At 36.2% G+C, this 20,235-nt stretch overlaps 1 pseudogene; it reads left to right on the top strand.

Moving 5' to 3' along the window:
* Window positions 1–52: 52 nt before the first annotated feature.
* Window positions 53–12,884, top strand: LOC133860446 (PR5-like receptor kinase; annotated as a pseudogene).
* The last annotated feature ends 7,351 nt before the right edge of the window (window positions 12,885–20,235 follow it).

Below are 20,235 nucleotides of genomic sequence, written 5' to 3'. Positions count from 1 at the left end.
AAAAAATACCAGGTGCCATATCAGCATAAAAAGACCACAAAATGATACTAGAATGAGCTCCAACATTCCTCTTGATTGCAATTGTTCTTTTTCTTGCGTGGGATCGTTCACCTATACAAAAAATGTGAGACCATTTTTTTTTTTTTTTTTTTTTTTTTCTGTCACTGTGTTTGGCTATGGTGAATTTCACTCGCTTTTAACCCATAAATCATAAAAGAGATATGCATTGATAGCCCCAAAGCGATATACTTATTCAAATTTGAAGAAACTAACCAACTCTTTCAAAGAAAAAGTAGGACAAGGAGGATATGGTGCTATATACAAAGGGAAGCTACCTGATGGGTGTATGGTGGCAGTGAAAATCCTGAACGTATCCAAAGGTAATGGAGAAGAATTTATCAACGAAGTGGCTAGCTTTAGTAGAACATCTCATGTTAATATAGTCACTCTTCTAGGTTATAGCAAACTTGAACAGGGTAAAAATTTTGTAACTTTGGGAGATATAATAGAGGAGGAAGAAGACACAATAAAAAAATATGGTAATGATGAGTTTATGGTGCACTCAAACCAGTCCTTCAATTCAAATTGACCATCAATGGGTAAAGTGACAGAGATGTTAGAAGGTAGCTGATTGCGGTCTTTTGTTACCAAATATATCAATAATAAATAAACCACTCGCAATAGGACGAATCCTTGTAGGATAAGGCTATAGAGAGGGTGTCGAACCTCAAGGACTGCGGGGTATGGTTATCAAGCTTTTCAAGATTAAATATAACTTAATTAAAAAGGCTTTTGATTTTTGTTTTTTAAAAATAAATATAAAAGTAAAAAGACATAAATTTAAAGGATAGTGATGAGATAAAGAATAGAGGGTTGATTTCACCACTCACCGCATAACAATGGTCGATCATAAATTAACAAGAAAAATTTGTATAATGCATGATATAGGGCTCGTCTCACTCGAGTAGTCAAGAAAGTACCTCTAAAGAATAAGTATAATTCATCTTCGGTTGGCACGGACCGTCCACCTAACCACTAAGATGCGGTACGACCCGTCTTTCCTAGGTATGGACTAGCTATGTCTTTAATAGGATTTACACACAATCAATGGAATAGCATAACCCATTTTCGGTTGGCACGGACTGTCTACCTAAATTACACTAAGTTAGGGTGTAGTACAATCCGTCTTCCCTAAGGTATGGCCTACCTAACCCTCTTGATCATATGTCAATTAAAACCGTTGTATAACAATCATTCACATAATCACAGGAAATATGAATGATTGAGTTCAATCAATACAAAAGACTTTCTAAGACAAGATAAGTAATTCATAGTGATTGAATGTAAACATTAAGATCAATTCTCACAGTTATACAACCATCATGCATATAGAAAATTCCAAACTAAAATACAATCAAATCACCGTTACTTGGAAAGGGCTACATCAACACCCTATTAGAAATTTAACCGCTCATCGTAATGCTGGGATGACCTCCTGCCATGGTATTCTCCTCTTCAACTTGTCAGGCCTCCAAGAACGCACACCCCAGGACACCCTTCTCATGAACCTTATGGGTCTATTTATAGGGAGCAAACAAGCCCTAGAGCCTTTGTAATTCTAGAAAATCGTCTCTTGGGTCAAATTAGGAAGTAATCATGGTAGAAACCGGAAATCGGAATAGAATCATCCAGATTTGCGGTCATTTATTACGGGACGATTTTGGCATAGCGAAAGTCCAAATTAGGAAAACTTTATTTCTAACATAATTTTTTCATTTTTTGTTAGCTTTCCAACGCCATAAATTTCATTACAATCTGATTCCTGAGGAGAAAGGTATGACCAAAACAATGAGACATCCTCATTCTGGATTCTTTCAAAAATAAAAGATTTGGCCGGCTTCCCTTTTTCTTAAAGTCAAATTTGATTTGGCTTTTTGATTCTTTCCAAAAGTGAGTTGGCCAACTTCATTATTATCTTGGAATTGATGGATTTGACTTCATTATTATCTTGAAATTGATGGATTTTCTTCCAAAACCTGTAAAATACAAGAAAACACAAAAACAATACAAAACATCAAACTATATAAAACTAAGAGCTTAACATATGTAAATTAAGGGGATTAAATGTGTCACATTCAGTACTTATCAGTAGCCTTCAATCCTTATAATTTCCACCAAAGCCTATCATGCATTCACATATATATTAGAGGATAAACCTCTACACTACATCCTCGCCAAATCAGCACCGTCAGATGAGCACCATTTCAAGAAGTTATCTCCTTTGCTGCAAGTCACCATTGCAGAACACCACAAGTCACAACAAAGTCATCCTTCTAATCAAAGCCATTCCTCCTCTGATCTCTTGTGATCAAGAACCATATCTTCAACCCATACCTACATGTAATCATCATTTAGTTTCTCTCTTTGTACACTGGTCTTTCAAGGCCAACCTGCACCTAGCCAAGCTTCACCAGAAGCTGGACTCCAGTATCATCCACGGCGTCACCAAGTTTTTCGATCTCACTCTGGCAGAATTCCGATGACAGTTCCTTGGCCTAAAGCGTGTTCGGCTTGCGACTAACGCCCATAAGCTCCGATCCTTCCCACCAACGATCTCCCCTCGAACAAAGTGTCTCCCACGTGATGCTGTGATTGCTGTGAATGTGTTGTTGTGTTGTCAGTAAGTAAGCTGGTTGTTGGAAGAATCACGTTTAGAGCATCCCTAACTAGCTCTTCAATTTTTCTCTAAATTTTTGCTAAAAAGTCTACTGTTGTTATTTTAACTACTACTTTTAACAAACTTCCTACATCAAATATTTCTCTATTTCAACTATATATTAATTTTTTATTGGTTTTAAGCAACCATTCCTAACAAATGAGGAGAGAGAAAAAGTGAAAAGTGAAGTGAAATGAGAGAAAAATGATTAAATATTCAATAACTCATGAAATTTGTGAGCCAAATTTGGAGTGAAATTATGACAAGAGCCAAAATAGAGAAATTATAGGGAGTTTGTTGAAGTGGACTTTTTTGAGTTTTTCACCAAATTTTGATGAAAATTTTGAAATGGAGAGCTCACTAGGGATGCTCTTATTGTTGTACTTGCTGAAAATTCCTGCCCATGCTTTCGAGATTTCAAAAAAAAAAAAAAAAAAAAATCGATTGAAAGAAAAAGAAAATAAAGAAAGAAGAAGAAGAAAAAAAAATCTATTTTGCCCATAGTTGGCCCTCTTTTCTCTTGGCCCATTGCTGGCCCAATCTCTTACTTGTGGTAATGTTTAAAAATCCAAGCCCATTTAAGCCATTTGTTGGCTCTTTTCTCTTGGCCCATTGCTGGCCCAATCTCTTGCGTGTGCTAACTAATGTTTAAAAACTCAAGCCCATTGAAGCCTTTTGTTGGCTCTTTTCTCTTGGCTCATAGTTGGCTCTAATTCTGGCTTTTGAAGTATAGTTTACAAACTTGGGCCTTGCAGGGGGGTATTAGAGGATAAACCTCTGTACTACATCCACGCTAGACCAGCACCGTCAGTTGAGCACCACTTTAAGAAGTTATTTCCTCTGCCGCAAGCCACCATTGCAGAACACCACAAGTCACAGCAAAGCCATCCCTCTGATCAAAGCCATTCCTCCTCTGATCTTTTATGATCAGGAACCATATCTTCAACCCATACCTACATGTAATCGCCATTTAGTTTCTCTCTTTGTACACTGTCTTTAACCTTTATTAAGTCTATATATTAGCTTATCTTGTAACCAAAACATGTAATGAAAATCAAACAAAATGTAGCCGTTTTGGTTTACTTTGTGTTCTCCTCTTCTTCCCCTCTTTGTCTTCTCCTTCTCTTTATTTCTAACATATATATGCTTTGGTGCAAAAGCAAAAGTTGTTGCAGGAATACATGCATGCATGTGAGAGGGGATATAATTCTATCAATTTCAAATGAAATAGATAATACACTACAAAAAATTTGACATTTCGCCACGTGGCTACAATAACTGAAACTGTAGCCATGTCACGATTTCACCACGTGGGTAATTTACCACGTCGCGAAATGTACCGCATGGGTAATTTGTCACGTCGCCAATTAGCCACGTGACAAATAAACCACGTGGCTAATTTATATATTTTTTTTTAGTAAAAAAAAAAATCCAATTTTTTTGAGGATTTGAAAATTTAGCCTCATGCTTTATTTACCCCATCACCAATTAGTGACGTGGCAAATAAACCATGTGGCTGTTTTTTTAAAAAAATAATAATAATAAATTAAATTAAATTAAGGATTTGAAGTTTTAGCCATGTGCTTTATTTTCCATGTCGCCAATTAGCCACGTGGCAAATAAACCACGTGGCTACTTAAAAAAAAAATAAATAAATAATCAATTATTTTAAGGATTTGAAATTATAGCTACGTGTTTTATTAGCCACGTCACCAATTAGCCATATGGCAAATAAACCACATGGCTAATTTATTTTTTTTTAAAAAAAATCATTTTTTTTTTTGAAACTTTAACCACGTGCTTTATTGGCCACGTTGCCAATTAGCCACGTGGCTAATTTATTATATGGGGTAATTACCTTTTCCCCCCATGAACTACCAAAAAATGCGCGATGCCCCCATGAACTACCAACTCGACCAAAATAGAGCATTCAACTACCAAAGATAACCATTTTCCCCCCTTCCGTCAGTCACACGCCGTTTTACCCTCATTTTCTTCCTCTTTTCCCCCTATGAACTACTACCATCTTCCTCTTTTCCCCCCATGAACTACCATCATCTTCCAACATGCCCCCATATAAAACGGCACATGAACCGTTGACTGTTTGTTTTAACCCCTTTGACTGACGGAAGGGGGGAAAATGGTTGTCTTTGGTAGTTGAATGCTCTATTTTGGTCGAGTTGGTAGTTCATGGGGGCATTGCGCATTTTTTGGTAGTTCATGGGGGAAAAAGGTAATTACCCCTTATTACATTAAAAAAAAAAATTGAGGATTTGAAATTTTAGCCACGTGCTTTATTGGCTTCGTCGCCAATTAGCCACGTAGCAAATAAACCAAGTGACTAATTACCATTAATTGCTGAAACACATTGGAGGGAATTTTCCCTCCAACTCGTTTCTAATTTCCCTCCTCTTTATCTCTCTCTGTTTTTTTTTTTGTTAGAACACGTGCTCTTTCTTTTTCTTTTTTCTTTTTTTTTTTCTTTTTTTTTTTTTTTTTCAAATATTGTACAGTTCTCTCATTCTTTGTTCTTTTTTCCTGTGTTTAAGCTGGCTAATCTTTCGTTTTTTTTATTATTTTTTTTTATTTTTTATTTTTAATACAATAGACGACGACTCACCCCCACCCGGCCGCATGACTCGATTGCCACCATCCGGAGAAGCTCGTTTTCATCGTTGGTGATGGAGAAACTCAATGTTGTAGTTTCGCCGGGGAGCTGGTGCTTTTTTGGGTTGGATTTCATGGGGGAGGAAGGAGAAGGAAAAGTGGCTGTTAATGATGAGGAAAAGTGGCCGGTGCTTTTTTTTCGTCGCCGGGGAAGGAAAATCCAGGCCTTGAGCTCGATTGCCCTCACCGGTTCTCGACAACGTCGTCGACGACGAGGTGGACAAAGATTCGGCACGGATCTTGCCGGAGATCCAGAGAGATATACGATATTGGGAATAAATATATATATATATATATATATATATATATATATATATATATATATATATATATATATATATATATATGATTTTAGCGACGTGGGTTAGGGGTAGGTGTCTAAAACTGCCTATTTTCCTCTCTCTCTTTTTTTTTCTTCTTAATTTTTTTTTTTTTTTTAAAAAAAATTGCATTTAGCCACATGTTCATGGCACGTGGCTAAAAGTGCCACGTCGCTAAATAATCACATACTTAAAATGCCATGTCACTAATTGTCATTTAGCGACAATCTAATTAGTGACGCGGGACCCACGTGGATAACTGCATTTAGGGGTGAGCATGGGGAGCGGGGGGGGGGGGGGGGGGGGGGGGAGGATGCGGTTTTCCCCCTTTTTTGGCCCCACCTCGCACCCCTGGGGGTTCACAAAATCACACTTGTGCCCCGCTAAAGATCAATGAGACCTATGTGGTGTAGGGAGGGGTGGTGCGGGGCAGATTGTGCAGGTTGTGCGGGTTATCCCCGATTCAGGCCAAAACTTGAGAAACCATCAAACGAATCAAACCAAAGCCAGATTCATTCAATACCTAGAAGTGTAGAAGCATGAGAAACCGAAACAATGGAACTATCTAAACAGAGATAAAAAATAAAAAATAAACCCAACAATGGAACATATATATATCTATATGTGTGTGTGTGCGCGCGCGCGCAGAAGATTACCACTCTTTGAACCATTTAACGACGGGTATCATCACTTCATCATTTTGCTCTCCTTATGCATTCAACGCGGGCGCTGTGAATCGATGACGATGAGGCCTTTAGGGTTAGAGACTTAGAGTTTTGGGTTCGGATTTCAACCTTGGAAAAATAAAAAGGGCAAGATTTTAGGAGAGCAACATGAAACATCAACCAAATCTGGAGCACCATTGGAGCAGATGCAGGAAATCGTGAAGAAGAAGAAGAGACAAAGGGGTGCGGGGTGCGGCGCGCGGCGCAAGGAAGGAAGTAGGAAGAAAAGAAAGGAAAATATGAAGAGGGGCTCAGGGGGAGGGGGGTGGGGGCGTGCGGCGCTAGGGTTAGGGATTTTCGGATTTCATGTTTTTAAGTTTTAAATTTTTAACATATATATATATATATATATATATATATATATATATATATACACGGGGAGGCGCGGGGCGGGGCGAGGACCCGTTAATTTTCAAACGTTCCACCTGCACCCCGCACCACACCTTGTGGGGAAACGAGAAACACGCCCGTGACTCGTGTGTTGAACACGGTTTGTAAGAAAAATGGGGTGGGGAGGGGTGGTTTTCTCAGGTTGGGGTGGGTCCTGCTTGGCCATAACTGCATGTGACTATTTTTTTTTTGTAGTGATATTTATTTTAAAGTTAGAATTTAAAATTAGTGCATGTAACAATGTATATGAAGTCACTGTTAGTGCGCCTTTTAAAAAATTTAAATAATATTAAATCATGTACATACATCATGAAAATACATCAACTTTAAATCCTGATCGTTTCAAATGGAGAGGATCCTTATCCATCTAAGAACAGGTTGAATGTTATAAAATTGAACTCTGTCTTAAGTGTAGCTAGGCTTAAACCCCTCCTTAATTAATATTTAGAATTATAATTAAATTCTAGCTATGAAGGAAGGGTTTAAGTCCATGAGCTAAAGTAAATTCTAGAACTTAATTTATGTTTGCATCGTCACTCAAAACTTGATGCGGACAGCGCAACCACCCATCCAAATGGTAAAGATTTCCTTCAAGCTTTTCTTGTAGATTTATCTAAACCACATGAAAGCGCAAGCAGTCTTAGCTTTCAGGTTGTCAAAAGGAGAACATGCATATATATATATATATATATATACATATATTATGGAAAGTTTGAAGATGCTTGATCGGAAGTCCCAGTGGTATATAATATTGCAACTTCTCTATTTATATGGATTCGATACTTTGCAGACCCTTACCCGTAATGGGCCGTAAGGCAACGTTAAAGCACAACTATACTTTCTCTTGAGAGAATCACTGCTTAAGATTAGGAAGAGGGGTTTGAAAGAAAACATAAGCTTAAAAGAAATTGAAGATAAAGTGCTGAAGAATAAAATAGAGACAAGAGTTTTACGTGATTCGGTGTATGACCTATGTCCACGAGATGTACTTAAAGGGATAGATTTTGCTCTTATTTCTTTGAGTAATGTTTACAATATAACAGGCTCCTATGACTTCAACTACAGTTAGGTGATAATCTTCAACTTTGACTATGTGATAGACTTCAATTATAGTTATAGTTAAGTCACAGTCTTTAACTGCAGGGACGGAGCCAGCATCTGCAACTTGGGGGGGCCAAATTGAAAAAAAAAATAAAAAAAAATAAAAAAAAATAAAAAAAAAAGAATTTGGGGGGCCAAAATTAGAAAAAATAAAAAAAAATTAAGGGTAAAATTTTAATTTTTTTTTTTTGGGAGACCCTTGAGGCTTGGGGGGGGGGGGGGGGGGGGGGGGCAGACCTGCCAAGCTCCTTAGTGGCTCCGCCCCTGTTTAACTGTGACTAAGTGATAGACTTCAACTATTTTTAACTGTGACTAGATGATAATCTTCAACTGTAGTTAGGTCACAGCCTTCAACTGTAACTAGGTGATAATTTTCAACTATAACTTGGATTCTTGAACTCCTGATATACTCTTACATGGTTAATTCTTTGTTTAAATTTCAGTATTCTCCTCCCAATATTAAGGAAGAGTTTAAGCCCATACACGTGAGTAAGTGTAATTCTAGAATAGGCTGTATCTGCGTATTGTTTATTTCCATCAACGATTCCCTTATGTTTGAGAACGGAATTGTGGGTGTTTTGATCACTTTAGTATTTAATTAAGCACCCGGTCAGAGAAGTGATTGATGCACAACAATATTGCACAACTTGTGCACAACACAAGACACATGTGATGGGATCCATGTGGTGACTCCCACTCATATGGGTCCCACCTATGTGTCTTGTGTTGTGCACAAATTGTGCAATGTTGTTGTACAAAAATATTTTCCCTTTTAGTTATAATAAATAGGATATTACATCTTTTGAACAAGTAAATTAATAAGTCTTGAATTATTCGATTCAAGACCCCTTAATTTACGTTTGTTATACCTAGTTTGTATTGTATATATAACGTTTTGTTGTAGTTTTGTGTTATGTCTTATTTTCAAGTCTTATTTGAAATCTAGTTCAAAACACTTGAATTAGACCTAAAAATACATCAACGACAATTTGGTCAATTCCAGAGTTCAAGGTTAATCCTAAAAAGATGAAAATCATCCAAGGCATTTCGATCAATCGATCAATTATTTGTATAGTCAATAATTCGATCGATCGACTTTCATTCGACCCAACTTCGATCAATCGAGATGCGATCGATAGATTCTCAGAAGGTCCAGTTATTTCCAAATATTTGTGTGATTCAAATCAAAAGTTGAGTTCTATGGACAGAAATGGACGCCGACCAGCTCTGTTTGTGTGGCCCAAATTGATTCTTGATGATTTCTTTTGTAAATCCAAATTCCTATATATATGGAATTATGATTTAGGTTTAGTTTATGCATCTTTTGGGGGTTTCGATTTTCTCAGGTGTATATTAGTTAATTTTAGTGCTTTTCATTTCCTTTTATGCACGCTTTCTAGGCCAAAATCCAGAGAGCAACTTCTTCTTCTTTTTCTTTTTTGTTCTTTATGTTCTAGCTTAATTTCTTTTTCCTTTCATTTCTTTTGTGTAATCCGAATTTCATAGATTAATATATATTTTTTTAGTTCATTTTAATCTTGTTTCTTTTACTGTTTTCTTTAGATTTCATGCTTAGATTAGTTTAATCATGTGTCGCTAAACCCTTTCTTAGGGTTTGATCAAATCTTTTCCAAAAGTCATGAAGTGTTCTAGATGTTCTTGAGATTTTCTTGTTATGTGTGATGATTGTGTAAGACTAGAGGATATCAAAACTCATACTAAAAGGTTGTGTTATCAATATTCTAATCTAATTATTCATGAAAAATGGATTCGCTTGTCTATGAGTTTTCTTGATTTCTTGAATAAAACCAACGTTCTTGAAAGAGAACAATGTCTTGTGCAATGGTTCTATTTGACATAATGCATGTTCACTTATTAGAGTTACCTTATAGGGTATGCTAGGGAACACCGGTCGTTTCACACCTTTGGTAGTGTAAACCGTTTTTCAATTATAGTATAACTTTTACGTGATGTGATCGGTGTGAAACTAAATACCATATGCTTAGATTAGTTTAATCATATGTAGCTTAACCATTTCTTAAGGTTTGATCAAATCTTTTCTAAAAGCCATGAAGTGTTCTAGATGTTCTTGAGATTTTCTTGTTATGTGTGATGATTGTGTAAGACTAGAGGATATCAAAACCTATACTAAAAGGTTGTGTTATCAATATTCCAATCTAATTATTCATGAAAAATGGATTCGCTTGTCTATGAGTTTTCTTGATTTCTTGAATAAAACCAACGTTCTTGAAAGAAAACGATGTTTTGTGCAATGGTTCTATTTGACATAATGCATGTTTATTTATTAGAGTTACCTTATAGGGTATGCTAGGGAGCATCGGTCGTTTCACACCTTTGGTAGTGTAAACCGTTTTTCAATTATAGTATAATTTTTACGTGATGTGATTGGTGTGAAACTAGATACCGTATCATTGTGGCCTAATTAGGGTTTTCATGTATTATGTATGCTTATTAGGGTGTTTTATAGAGTAGTAAGCTAGGGAACATTAATCACCCCACACCTTTCGTAGTGTAACCGTTTTTCAATTATAGATTAATCTTTACGTGGGGTTGTTTAATGTGAAACTAGGTGCTTTATTATTACGTCTTAACGAAAGTGTTTTCATGTCGAGGTCGTCGTAATGGTTGACACCCATTACGCGCTCATATCATGCATATTAAAAAGATCCATATAGACTTTAAGCATTTCATTGGTTTAAGATTAGATGAGATCATTACCCTAAGTTTCTTTCAAGTTATTTTCCATTTTCTTTGTTTTTATCAATTGATTTTTTGTAGCTTCAATTCTACAACTTTACTTTTGCTTTTATTGTTAAGTTAAATACGTTCCCTTGAATATCCAATTACTCAAAACAAACCCCTAATCCTTGTGGTTCGATAACCCTTACTATATATAGCACAATTGTGCAACCATAGAAGAGGGTAAGGTCCTCATTGTCAGTAGCGTACGTGAACCCAGAGGAATCCACCCCCTTATAAAGTTCTTAGGTTACCACCCCTAGGTAAACTAAAAACTTTATAAGGGGGTGGGCAAGCCATTTCCCTATTCTATGGACGGTCTAGTCACTCTCGTAACGTCCTTTGGGGGTGGCCTCTCTTCCCCCCGCCTCAACCCCACTCCCAAATGAGGAGTTTGTCCAGCTACTCCTAGATAGGAGAGAGCCACACCCTTTCACATCTTTATTTATTTATTTTTTTTAATATCAAGTTGAGATATCATTTTGAACACGTGACAACATTTTATTAGTCTTACAATACTTTTTATACACGTGACAAAAATTTCGTTAAGATTTTATATTAGACAGTAGATGTGAACTTAGAAATATCAAATTGATAAACTTGTAACATACACATTAATTTTGTCACTTTTTAAAGGTCAGATTTGTTTTTGCTAGAGAGGAAATTAGATCACGTACACATGTAGCATTTATGTATTTAACCTTTTTTAAAAATAAAATCCTACGTTGTATATGTACGTAGGATTTGTATTGGTTTGTGACGTTTGTCCCTTAGTAAAGAAAATGACCTAACTCATCAATGTTGACCCACAAAGCTACACAATATAATTCTGAGTCATAGCAAATTAACTGAGCATTGAAATTGAGCAACAATCGGTTGTATATGGCAATTGTAGGTGATTTCTTTTGAAAATACCCAATAATATCCCATAAATAATCTTGACCTAGCACCGTAAAAGACATCACCTTCCTTCTAATAAATTAATAATGGCCTTGGACAATACGCTAATATTGGTTGCCACTCGATGACGACGGACATATAGGTGAAAAGCATTATAAATTTAATTAGATGTTTTTATTTTCTTGATCTTAAGCTGGTGTTGGGTGCACAATGCAAGTACATGTTTTCGGTGGGGTACGGGAGAGTAAGTTAGCAACCTTTGTTTTTTATTATTATTTATGGTACGAGATGACTCTGTACATGGATTTTAAATTTATAAGTTGAACCACTCGCAATAGTACGGTGAAAATCCTGAGCGCGTCCAAAGGTAATGGAGAAGAATTTATCAACGAAGTGGCTAGCATTAGTAGAACATCCCATGTTAATATAGTAGCTCTTCTAGGTTTCTACTACAAGATGACTAAAAGTGCTATAATCTATGAATTCATGCCATATGGATCTCTTGATAAGTTTATATATGATAAAGGACCTCCAATTACAAACCATCACTTGGACAGCAACACTATGTTCCAAATTGTGGTTGGCATTGCTCGAGGACTAGAATACTTGCATCGTGGATGTAACACAAGGATCCTACATTTTGACATATAACCACACAATATACTTTTGGATGAGGATTTGCGCCCAAAAATCTCTGATTTTGACCTTGCTAAACTATGCAAAACAAAATAGAGTATTGTGTCAATGACGGGCATGAGAGGGACTACAAGATATATTGCACCAGAAGTCTTTAATCGGTACTTTGGTGGGGTCTCCCACATGTCTGATGTCTACAGCTACGGAATGTTGGTTTTGGAGATGGTTGGAGCAAGAAAAGAATTTGATAGTGAACTCTCTCAAAGAAGTGAAACATATTTTCCACATGGGATTTATAGGAAACTTGAATAGGGCAAGAGTTTTGTAACTTTGGGAGACATAACAGAGGAGGAAAAAGACACAATAAAAAAGATGGTAATGGTGAGTTTATGATGCACTCAAACCAGTCTTTCAGGTCGGCCATCAATGAGTAAGGTGATCGCAAGGTAGCCTTCAATCCTTACAATTTCCACCAAAGCCTGTCATGCATTCACCTGTGAGGTCGCCTCAACATTCTTCCACAGCTTCACAGTCACTAAATCCAACATTTTAAATGGTTACAATTGTATGGTAAGATTCAATAATTTTAAATAAATAGGTTGTGATGAGCTGTCTACTCGAATAGTGGTGCAAAAGTAATCTGTTTGGAATGGATGGAGTCAAGTTGAGGAAGGGTTAGTAGAGTTTTGTGAACTTGCTAATCGTGCTAGATTTTGAGCAACACTAATTGGTCTATGCATAATCTTGTTTACATGAGCCGTTTCCTTTCTATGTATTGGAAGCGTTCTCATTTCCTTTCTTCTCCGGACTATAATACTTCCTTTGAGTGATCTTAAACCTCCTCAATCCCTTTTGTGTTTTGGTCATGTACTTGCCCACGAAGAAAAAAAGAAATTTGTCAATACATGGATGGGTATAGAGTTCTTTATAATTTTTCCTACTTTTCCTAGAATCACTTTTGAAAAACTCTCTACATCACTTTTTTTTTTTTTTTTTTTTCCCTCTACTCCATTAAAATATTATTTATAATTTATAATTTTTTATTTATTTTTCTCTACATCACTGAATCCACCAATGACTTCACCATTATACCAACCTTGAATTTCCTCACAACCACCACTAAGAACTCGACCACCATTTCCACACGCAGCTTCACCAAATTCTGGACCATCTCCACAGCTAAAATCTCAAAGTTGCTGCATACTTTAATCATTGAGACCCAGACAACCATTACCATCACTGACGTCACCAAATAGCCGTGAAATCTCTTTCCCAACAGTCAAGACCATTACCATTCCTGTCCACCACCAAACCACCCTTGAAGTACTCCATCACCTCCAAGAGCCACATCTTAATTTTCCAAATCTTCTTCAATCCCTCGCCTTTTTATCTTCCTTCTCCCGTAACCCACTTTCCCTCCACCACCATTTTCACGAGAAACCTTCTCCATCCTACTCCTTCAACCACCAAAACTAACGAAGCCCAAGTAAAACCCAGATAAGAAAACCCCAAAAAAAAAAAATCGAAGAATCAAAAGAGAAACATACCGATCAGAGAAGATGAGCAAGGTTATCCTCCAATTGACCAACGAATGAAGAGAGAGAGAGAGAGAGAGAGAGGAAATGAGATTGCAAAGTGTGGATTGAGAGAGAGTGCTGAAGGGCGAGAGTCAATGAGAGAAGGGAGAGAGTTTGTGAGAGCAAAGAAAGAATGAGAGAGGAGAATGAGAGTTTTTTATTCGAAGAAAAAGAGAATTGGATGAAAAAGCTGAAGAATGCTACCAGCTGGTTCTTCATATATGAAATATTATTGTAACATTTTGTCTAAAATAAAGAATAACAAAATATATATATATATATATATATATATATAGAGAGAGAGAGAGAGAGAGAGAGAGAGAGAGAGAGATATTTTAGGATGTGATTCTTCAAATTTTAAAGAAAATGAGGGTTTAAACAACATGATGTGAATGCTCTTACATGCCATTGAGTTTTTTTTAACTTTTCTCTTTGTAGAAAGAAAAAAAAGAAAGGAAACACTTTTTGGTGTTCAATTGTTTATTATTCCCAAAAAAGAAAGGAGACGCACACTATCTCCTTCAAGCCTACGGGATTGTTTCCATAAAACACAACAGCTCCATAACTTAGGGTTTCAAAGCTTCAAGGAGAAAGTTTAGGGCTTCAAAGTATAGGAATACTTGAGAAAGATAGGACGACATATAAAGAAAAATAGGGTCGAAACGACAAAATTTAGGATTTTCGCAACAGCCTCAATCAACCAAGACTGGACATGCGAAAACTCATGAATTTTTGCAGGAAAATATAGGGCTCGATTGACCAGGACACGTGTTTGATGGAATAAGCCTATGCAGACTGACAACGTCAAATCGAGTTGACTCACATTTTATTCGCATTAAATCTGTGACATGATGACTTGGTCATCAAGTAAGGGTTAGGCCCAATCAAATACTTCTCGATCATGACCTCTAATTGTTACGAAAATTACCTCTTCAAGGAAATCACCAACAATGTTGTAAGAATTTGCAAGCCCCTCCATTGGTTCGAAGCTCTCCTCTATCATTCGAAACGGAGATCGGTATTGGCCTCATGCCAAGTCTGAAGCCCTTGTAGAGATTCAAAGTAGGCTACCGAAAGTTGAGATTGGTGAATCTTATCGGCCGGTATGGGATACTAGGTGTTGTGTATTCTCAGGTGCTGAAACTTGGGAAAAAATTAGGGAGAGAAAACCGTTGATGGATTGGTATAATCTTCTCTGGTTCTCAGATGCCATATCTCTCGGCACGCTTTTCAAGATGCTCTTGTTACTAGAGAACATATGTGTTGTTGGGGCTATACTGGAGATAGTTTATGTTTTTTGCCATGCTAAGCATGAGAATCGGGACCATTTATTCTTTGAGTGTGGTTTGAGCAGGAGGATATGGGGGCCACTGATGATAGAATGTGGGGTGGTTGATCCCCCGATGACTTGGGATGCTATTTTTCTGTGGAGTAGACAAAATTTGAGATGAAAAAGTCTGCATGTTACTGCCAGAAAACTCTGTTTTGCTGCTGCAATATACAACTCGTGGCTTCACCTGAATGCTTTACTTCATGGGTGCTCTCCCCGATTTGAAGAAGGTATGTTGTCTAATATTATATGGGAAGTGAAAGTGAGATTGATAACAAAGTTTTATTCAAAGTAGTCTGTCCATTGGAGTCTTCTTTGTCTATGGTTGTAGTTGTGTTCCTAGTGTTGTGGCGCTAGTTTGGCTTTACTAGAAGGTCTGCTTTGGCTTCCTTTAGTTATGTGGATTTTTTTTGAAGTTGTATTTGTTGGTTCTTGATGAACCGTGATTCCAGTGTTTACTGGTGTGCTGTAAAAGTTTGAGTTTGAGCAATGAAGTTTTAATTCACCAAAAAAAAAAAATGTTGTAAGAATTTGAATTCATCAAATACTTCTCATGACCTCAAACCCAATATGAAGAACTAATGAGACTCATTCCACGAAATTAATAGAAGATTAAAACTGATTTAATTAATAAAAAAAAGGTTTGTTATGTAACAATCTACTCCCAACGACATAACATTGTTCGCTTTTGGCTACCCCGAATCAGACTTTTCAGGAGGTCATTTATTCCGGTACTGAAGCACGCTTAACTGCAAAGTTCTGATAAGTTTATGACTATCACGACTTTTAAATGTGTTGTATCAAAAAAGATACGAATATATATATATATATATATATATATATATATATATATATATATATATATATATATATATATATATATAAAAGCAAATATTCACTCTCATACCCCATCAATATCGGCGTAACATGTTATAGAACATAATTTATGCAGATAATTTAGGAACATGAACAGAATGGTGGGGCCGTCGCCTACTGTGGAAGCATATGCATGCATGGAAGTTGCTGGAATTTATTTTATGATTTGACCTAAGACAACGCAACATTGGTCTATGGACCTTATAAGTCATATGCTAAGACTTAAGAGCCATTATGACGGTTTTTTTCCATATTAGCCGGATACTTAGCCTTAACTTGAAGTCAATAACGTGTCACGGGCGGACTCTCAAGGTTGCTAGCTAGAGAAGATTACTGAAACACGGTTTATCCTTTTATGACCGTAAATCTCACGGTCTTTTCTTATGATTCAGCCACTGCATACGAATCTGACGCTCTACTATGATTACATTGCTGTTTCTTCTCCATATCAGGCGGAAACTACTGTTCAGTTTGTTTGCTCCGTAAACGAATGTTACCAATTATATATTACTATTTGAACATGCAGTACCATTGGGATCATGTGCAAGTACAACGTTAAAGTTTCAGTTCTCCAATTATATGTAATCAGTAGCTCAACCTGGAAGAAGCTATGGATGGCAGCTTCATATATCATAATAATAATAATAAATAAATTAAATTAAATTAAAAAATTCTTACATGCATCACCATAAACTTATTTTTGATTAATTATTTAATTTCCTTTCCCAATTCCACAATTATTGTCGTTTTTTCTGCACTTCTTTTATCTAATGACGTGTAGGCCCCCAGGTGGAGATAGATGTGATCAGAGCCGACAGACTTGTAGAAATTGGGGCGCCTAAAACTAAAAGAGAAGAAAACTTTATTGGTCAACGTTGGAGCCTGGTCGAATTAAAAGAAGACCAGGAAATTCTGACTCTAAGTGCACAGGAACGTTCCTTGTGTTTTCTTCCTCGTTACAGTTGAAAGGGAGAAGCAGATATTAGAAGGCTCAAGCCTGAAGGTCACGAGGACTAATCCACAATACAAGTTAGTCAAATGAATATGTTTTCCCTTTTTAGCTAATTCACACATGATTATTATCGCATAGTAATTACTGGTTATACCGTCGTACGATAAAGTAGTCGGTGAAAGAAAACATAAAGTTAAAATAAAATAAAGCGAAATAATAGAAAATAGAGACTTGCGAAAATAATAAAAGATACAAACTTAAGGTGGTTCGGCAATATGCCTACATCCACACACGAAAGCCCTATAGGCTACATATTGTTTTTATTGAATGATTGAATACAAAGAGTGCTCTCTTATTTATAGAGAGAAGAATAGGAATGTGCCTTCTATCTTAGCAATGCGGGACTACCAACATATTATCTTTAATATTCCCCCTCAATTTCAAGGTAGAAACTTGTGAAATCTTGAGTTTGCTTCTTGAACACAACACTGAAGAAGGTGATGGCGCCAGATTTGGCTCTTGAACATCGGCAACTTTTGGGCCAGAACAGGCCAACTATGGGCCTTACATGGAAGCCAACTAAGGGCTGAAATGAGCATGGGATTAAAACAATACCACAAATGCCAAATTACAAATAATAGGCCAACTATGGACCAAATATGAAAGCCAAGAATGGACTGAAATGGGCCTGGGTTTGAAACAATACCACAAAGGCCAAGTGTAAGTAATGGGCCAACAAAGGGCCAGAACAATGTGGGCAACTTTGGCCTTTTTTTTTTTTTTTTTTTTTTTGCCTCTTTTGATTTTTGATTTTTTTTTTTCTTTGAACGAGAATTCCTTTTTTGTTTTTCTTTTTTTTTTTTTTTTTTTTTTTTTTTTTTTTTTCTTTTTTTTCTCCCTTACAATCTTTAGGGTTTAACCACACTTTGAAACTAAGAAAAAATAAAAAAAGAAGTGACGCGCCTTCAAAGGAGGCACTTGAAGCCAATTGGCTTCTTTTTTTTCTTTTTCTTTTTTTCATCTTCTCTTTTTTTCTTCCTTTTTTTTTTTTTTTTTTTTTTTTTTTTATCATCAGATTACAACAAAATAAAATCAAATACAAAGGAAAACGATCTATGGTAGCAAAACGATCCCCTCCACTGGAAAAACTTGATAGAAAAATGTATTAATTGGTAGAAATGATCACCTTTGTATTGATAGAAATGATCACTTAACCAATGTGGCTGAAAAAGTCGTAGAGCTGCGAATCGGCCACGTTCTATGTAAGATCTCCGACGTATAAAGGCGTGGACACAAACTGGCCCACTCTGCAGGACATGACACTGGGCAGAACGACTCGACACCTTTTTTTTTTTTAAAACAAAAAAAAAAAAAAAAAAAAAAAAAAAAAAAAAAAATCTTACTGTCTCATATGGTTTTGCCATATGATATAACGAGATTAAAGACAAAACCATGAGAAAAATAAGGAAAGAGAGGAAGAAGCACAAGCCTTTCCTAAGAATATAAGCTTAAAACATAGAGAAAAAAAAAAAAAAACGCTATTATCTGTGACTCAGAGAGACATGGGCAAGAAACCAAGGAACAGTACTAAAAGAATTTCGTGACTGTAAAAACAATCCCAAAAAAGAAAAAGAAAAAGGAAATTACAGAAAAATAAAAGAAAATGAGGGTTTTGTGATTGTGAAAACAACCTGAACCAAAAAGATATAACAGGGAAATAAAAGAACTAAAAAAAAATAGAAATAAATAAATTACAAAAAATATATATGTAACGCCCCCAAACCCACTAAGGGTTAGGTTCGTCCATTTATCTTAACTAATATGCTGATTCAAATATATTAAAATTTTAAAACTCAAGGCTTCAATAAATGCGAAAACGATGATTTCGAAAATTTAATTATGAAAGATTCAATAACTGAGAATTTAAAGAAAAACTAAATTTGTTGTGCAAGTGCACTTGTTAAGGTAACATAATGCAATGTTCTAATGCATTCCTAGATCCCATCCCGGCCGCCTAGGTTGCTCTGCTCATAACCTGAAAACAAAAACAAATAAGGGGTGAGCAAAAAAAATGCTCAGTAAGGAAATCCTCAACCATAAAACAGTTGAGTTAAGTTCTTTTCTTTAAAATCTCCAAAATAATTTAATTATCCGATGCGGTTCAAAGCATAAATATCACTTATCACTGTTTACAAAAGATAATCTTCTTTAAAAGAATTCTCTCTCAAAACATGGAATCCAAAACAAACTGTCCAAACTTCTTGTGTCATATCATTTATCAATTTGAAATTCAACTCTCAATAACCGAGTTAAAACCCATTCTTTTATACACAAGATATAATATATGCTTGAAATCAATCATTTCTCATAATAGGGCCCCTGTACACCATTACGCCCTGTGTAAATAGGGTTGCGCGGTCTTTGCTGTGACCTCGGGCAGGTAATGTTGTTTACCTGTGGCCACAGGCCCTGCCCCCGTCAGCTAATTAATTGAAGTGCACTTAGCATGACATAGAGACGGATTACCGCTTTCTCAACGTTCTTCAGCGGGTGCGCTTCCATCTCAAGCAACGGTACCGAGCTTAATCTCTGCGAATCTCTGTGAATATATTTGGGGCCAAAATAATAATCTCCTCCACACACGTGCCTCATTTATACAATCTCATTCTCACAAATTATTCTTATTCCTTTGATAACTCTGGAGGCCACGTGTGGGGAGAGTTTTGCTCTTATTTTCTCATTCATTTCAAAAAGCTGTAATTTCCCGTCTCGGGAACCAACTACACAATTTACGAATAACTAGAAAATCATTTATATCAACAACTTTCATCTCAAAACTATTTTTAAAACAGTCCTTCATGCATCAATATAACTTTGAAATATAGAATGAGAACCATTAATTACAATTATGCAAATAAAAGATAAAATAATAAGACATGAATTTATTTTAGAAGGGGTAGAGGATCCCTTACCTCTCTGAACGCAGCTACTAAAATTATCTGGCTGCTAGCTAATCTCCTGAGCACAGGTTCAAACGATCAATTTGCATAAGCTCGCTACTAGACAACGTACTAACATATCCACAGCTTGGTTTGCTAGCATATTGGGATTGGTTTCCAAATATATGTATAACAACCTTAACGAAATAATATTTATATCATTGAGTAGGTAACACATATATATATATATATTAGAGTCCTGAAATCACGTGAGACAACTTCACATGGGAGAGAGAAAAGAAATCAAATAAAGAAAGAAAGTGGGGTCTACCGGTAAGACTTTAAA

This window comes from Alnus glutinosa, chromosome 2 (assembly GCF_958979055.1).
Source record: "Alnus glutinosa chromosome 2, dhAlnGlut1.1, whole genome shotgun sequence".
Lineage (NCBI taxonomy): Eukaryota > Viridiplantae > Streptophyta > Magnoliopsida > Fagales > Betulaceae > Alnus > Alnus glutinosa.
Note: the sequence above shows the minus strand (reverse complement) of the source record. Positions and strands in the feature narration are given on the sequence as shown.